Consider the following 6,035-nt stretch of genomic DNA (forward strand, 5'->3'; position numbering starts at 1 on the left):
CCCTTATCCTAATCCGTACCATTCCGTAGGCTTCCGCACTCCTCCTGGTCAAATTTCAGTAGCTCTCGACCTGTATCTGATGTTTGCGCGCGATCCTAAGCCGGGTCCTGGATACCGAAGTCAGCTCAACCCAAAACTTATACCTTAACGACTGTGCCATTGCCGCGGTTCCAACACCACGACTCGCGCACCGAACCGATACCCAAACCAGGAGATGTGGGCTCGCATTCATTCCGAAGAAACGCCGCGCGTTGCAAATTCGAGGGAATCTCTTTAACATGTCTCATCAATCAATCAATCAATCAAGTCAAGTACACACCAAACCCCAAGTACAAGCAATCCATCCCTCCTTTTTCCCAAGTCAAAACTCTCTCTCTCCCTACCCATCCCTCCTTTACACAATTTTCAAACTAACCCATACCTCCTCATCCCCATTTCTTACAACAACCATTCTAACCATCCCTTTTCATCCATCATTTCTCTCCCTCTCTCATTGCTATCTTCACTCTCCAACCCTAAGAGAAACACCCTAACGTCCAAGCCTCCCTAAGCTCTCCAAAACATGTGTGGCCCACTTTCCTACCCTCTCATCTCCCATCTCAACCATTCATTCATCATCTACCTCCATCAACATTGAAGGCAAGGAGCTAAGGAGGCTAAGAGATCAAGGAGGAGTGTAATAGGTGGGTGATCCACCATCGATTTTCGTTAAAAGGCCCACTTGTGATGGGGCCCATTTTGGTGTGTGTGTTGTAATCTTGAGGGGCCCATAGTAGCGGGGCCCCTCCATCTCGTCTCTCTCTCTCTCTCTCTCTCTCTCTCTCTCTCTTTTATTCTCTTGGGGTGATGATGAAGCTATGTGGCGCACCCGAATAGACCCCGCCTTGATCTTATGTGTTGTATCCGCACCGTCCAATCAATGGACGGTGGGAGAGGATTGGATGGTGTACCTCACATCAGCTGACCATCTGCTATGTTGACGTGAGCACGAACTATGGGTCCCACCATCCCTAAAGCCACAAGCTGATGAATGTGGACCCCACACATCAAAACCATCCATACATGTGGGGCCTACCATCAGGCTGTCTGTTCAGAGGCGTTGACAGCGCTGGCCTCTCTCCCTCTTATACACACACATGTATATAAATATAATATATGTTGTATATTGTTATATAATATAATATATTATATTATATTACTTTAAGCTATATAATATAAAATATTATATTACTTTAAGCTGGTGGGCCACTTCCACGTGGAACCCACCTTTAATACAAAAATCTGCACCATCCAAATTCGTCTGGACGGTGGGTCTGGGTGATCTCAGCCTTTGATATATATGAATGATATACATATAGTACGTATATGTGGTGGGCCCTATGTGGGACCCACCTGTCTTAAACTTTGATTGGCTGGTACGCCAGCTGTATGGTTGTTGTGTGAGCACTGTGTGGGTTTAATCCACATCGCCTATCTATGCGGCCCACCAGATGCATGGCCATATCCTCACCATCCGTCCATATGCTGGACGGTGGGACCCAGCCACACGTGTGGGGTCCCCATCGTACAACTGGGACGTAGGCCCCAGACGTGATGTATGTGTCTCATCAAAACCGTCCATTCATTTCATCTGGACAATCCCACCGTGATGCATGTTTTACATTCAACATTGTCCATTTAATTGGTGGGTCACACGTATGTGGACCCCACCATGAGATAAGTGTTATATCCGTACCGTCCATCTAATTGGCGCAGTGGCTGGTTAATCCACCAGCAACTATTGCTGCTATATTGGGTCAGCGATTCCGTGGGGCCCACTAATGCATGTGTTGCATCCAAACTGTCCACACCATTTGGTGAACTCGTCCTAAGGACTTGAGACTGAAAATAAAATAAATCCTGTTATTAGGTGGACTACACTACAGGAACAGTGGGTTGAACATCTACCATGGAAACCCCTTATTAGGATTACAAAAGTTTTGGACCAATGTGATATTCGTTTTTCCTCTAAATTTTTAACTGTGGAAATCTTTATCACCACCATTATTTGCGGTATGGTCCAGATGATCCTTTGGATATAATTTTAAATAACGCTCTAAAATGATCTCTATCTACAGATGAATGGTGGTTAGTTTGGGCCCGTTTGACTCGGCCCAATGATTCGGCCCATTCGACTCAGCCCATCAACTCATCCCATTCGACTCGGTCCATTCGACTCAGCCCGTTTGACTCGGCCCATCGATTCGGCCCATTCGACTTAACCCGTTTGACTCAGCCCATTGATTCGGCCCATTCAACTCGGCTCGTTTGACTCGGCCCATCAACTCGGCCCATTAATTTGGCCCATTTGACCTAGCCCATTTGATTCGGCCCATTCGAATCGACCCATTCAATCGGCCCATTTGACTCGGTCTATTCGACCCGACCCATTGATTCGGCCCATTCGACTCGGCCCATTTGAATAGGCTCGATGTTATATATATATATATATATATATATATATATATATATATATATATATATATATATAATATTGTCCTAATTGATTCAGCCCAATTGATTCGATCCATTTGATACGGCCCATTGATATGTATTTGGGGCCCATTTGGAAGGGCCCGATGTGATGTATATGAGGCCCTTGCATAAGGCCCAGTCTGATGTGTTTGTGGCCCATTCATTAAGGCTTAATATGATGTATTTGGGGCCAATGGGTTGAGGCCCATTGTGATATATTTGGGGTCATGGGATGAGGTCCATTGAGGTGTATTTGGGGCCCATGGGTTGAGACCCATTAAGATGTATTTGAGACCCAAGTGTAGGGCCCACCTGTTGTGTATTTGAAGCCCATGTGATGTATTTGAGGCCCAGGTGTGGGGCCCACCTGTTGTGTATTCAAGGCCCGATGTGATGTGTGATTTTGCCATGATGTATGTACTGATGTTTATGTGGGTCACTCCTTAGGAGCAATGTTGGTTAAATGTCCACATCGATGGGCAATGATGGTTGAATGTCCACATTGTGATCTTCCCTTGGGCCTTGTTAGGGCATTCTCATCGATGTCGAGTGTCGATTCCAATTATTGATCGATTCCGATTGTTGTAGCCGATTGCCGATTCCAATTATTGATCGATTCCGATTGTTAAGGCCGATTGTATAGGCCGATTGTCGAGGCCAATTATTGAGGCCCAATGTGATGTATATACAACCCATATTTGAGGCCTGTTGTGATGTGTAATCAGCCCGTGTTTAAGGCCCAACGTGATGTATATCAAGCCCATTGTGATGCATTCGAGGGCCAGACGGTGGGGCCCATTAAGATGTATGTTAGGCCCATGTGAAAGGCCCATCATGATGTGTATTAAGCCCTTGAGTGAGGCCCATGGTGTCATATTTTTTACCCTTGTGTGAGGCTATGGGTCCACTATATGTTAGGATTTATGTGAGTCATTCCTCAGGGGCAATGTTGGTTAAATATTCACATTGTCGAGGTCGATTGTCGACGCCGATTATTGATACCGATTATGAGTATGCGATAGCATAACATCATGATACATGCTCATACGTATCATCTGCATGTTTATTATGAGATGTGGTTGATCATTACATATGTCATTGGGCAGGTTGTTATGAGACTCTCTGATAGGTGGAGGTTATCTCACATGAGCGCATGATATGCATAGGATTGATGCATGACTGGATTGTATGACCCACGCATCTTTCATTGTGTGTTGTGATTATTGTACGCCCTAGTAACATTAGGATCGTAGCCTCCACAGGCATGTCATGGATGGCTAGATAGGACACTGGAAATGTTTAGTTCGAGCTTCTGTGCACTTTGGATGTCCGTGGGTGAAAGTTCCTAAACCTCCGTGGTCAGGAAATGCCCCAACGTCGAGACCGAGTGGATACATGAACGCCCGAGTGCCGAATACTAGGAGGCCGCATCTCCCACTGTGTCGTGGTCGGTTGGGAGAGGGTGTGGCCTTACCCGCCCGAGCGTAAGGGGCATAGCTAGGCTGAGTTTGACCAGCTCGTGAATGAGTCCGCTATCGACGAGCCGGGTAGATAAGGCGGATAGTGAGGTCTCTTCCACTTGCATGGTCACGCGTCAGTAGGTGGCGATTTACATGTAGAGTGTACTAGACCCCGGTGATGATCCCAGAGATGAATATATTGATATGTGGACTTATTGAGCAGGCGTTGCATATTCATTCATTCATTCACTATCCACTTGGGTGGGTGGTGCGCAACTATTTGTTATGTGTACCTTCACATTGGCCAGGATTTCAGTTGGGGCGCACGACTAACCTGAGATCAAGAGTTTACCACATTGAGTCTGACTATCCAAATTAGGTATGAATTGATTTGGATAAAAGTCCCCTATGATGGACCCCATAGCCTGCAATACCACGTACTATCATCTTAACTTCACACTCCAGCGTGGTCATTCCATTCGCACCGCATATTGCATTGCATCCGCGACATATGGTATTTTGGATTACTGTCTTTCTGCATTTATATGGTCTAGGTACGACTGACGTTATTCGTGATACTCATCAGAAATTGTATATTGCATTGCATCCTCGGCATCTGATATTTGGCCCTTTATGACTCCTCATTCGCTTAGTTGATCTGTATTGCGTATTTTTGATATTGATTGATTCATGGACTTGTCAGTATTTTCGCTTACTCTGATATCGCATGATTCATGATTTCACCAATATTTTCGAAATTGTATGGTTATGGCATTGTATTAAATACATGGCACTTTCCTTGTGCACACACTTTCACATCCTCTAGACTTTCTATAAGCTTATGCACGATAGATGCTTGTAGGTGATGTTGGTCGCAGCGGTGTTGAGCTTGGAACGTGTAGCTGTCTTCTGGAGTTTCGATTTCATTTTTGTTATATGTATTTCTCTTTCGGCATTATATTCAAATGTTTATATTAGTGGATATGTGATGATGATGATGTTTCCTTTGTGATTTGGGTATACTTGTGGTTATGCTTCTTAAGAGTTAAACGTATATTAAAAAATTCTCCTTGTAGGATCCCAAGATCGGAATCTGGCGCATGGACACTAGGAGCCGAGAATGGGGTACTAAGGAGGCTGTCATCACTAGATTCGGCGATCCAGAATTTTGTAAGCCCGGTTTCCTAGTTTGGGACGTGACACTACACTTATAACCTAAACCTATAACCTACAACATTAACAAAAACCTATAACCTAAACCTATACTTATAACCTCTAACCTACAATATTAACCTAAACCTATTCTCAAATCCCAAAACCTATAACCTTAACCTAAACCTATAACTTATAAACTAAACCTAAACCTATAACCTAAACCCGAATGTAAACCCAAACCTAAACCCGAACCTAAACCTGAATTCCTAAACCTATACCTAAACATATAACCTATACCCTAAGCCTATACCTAAACCTAAAACCTAAACTTAAACCTAAACCTATAACTTAAACCTAAACCTATAACTTAAACCTAAACCTATAACCTATAACTTAACCTACAACCTAAACTTAAACCTAAACCTAAACCTAAACCTATAAAACCTAAACCTAAACCTAAACCTAAACCGAAACCCATAACCTATAACCTAAACCTAAACCTAAACTTATAACCTATAACTTAAACCACCTATAACCTACACTTATAACCTAAACCTATAACCTATACTTAACCTATAACCTACAACATTAACCTAAGCCTATAACCTAAACCTATACTCTTAACCTATAACCTAAACTCAATTCCCTAAACCTTAACCTACAACCTAACCTAAACCTAAACCTATAAACTACACTTATAACCTACACTTAAACCCTAAACCTAAACCTATAAACTTAACCTAAACATAAAACCTAAACCTAAACCAAAAACATAAATGTATTCTCAATTCCCTACTATAAACTACAATATTAAACTAAACCTATACTTATAACTTAAACCTATTCTCAAATCCCAAAACCTATAACCTAAACCTAAACCTTAACCTTAATAACCTAAATCTAAAC

This window comes from Magnolia sinica, chromosome 2 (assembly GCF_029962835.1).
Source record: "Magnolia sinica isolate HGM2019 chromosome 2, MsV1, whole genome shotgun sequence".
NCBI classification, from domain to species: domain Eukaryota; kingdom Viridiplantae; phylum Streptophyta; class Magnoliopsida; order Magnoliales; family Magnoliaceae; genus Magnolia; species Magnolia sinica.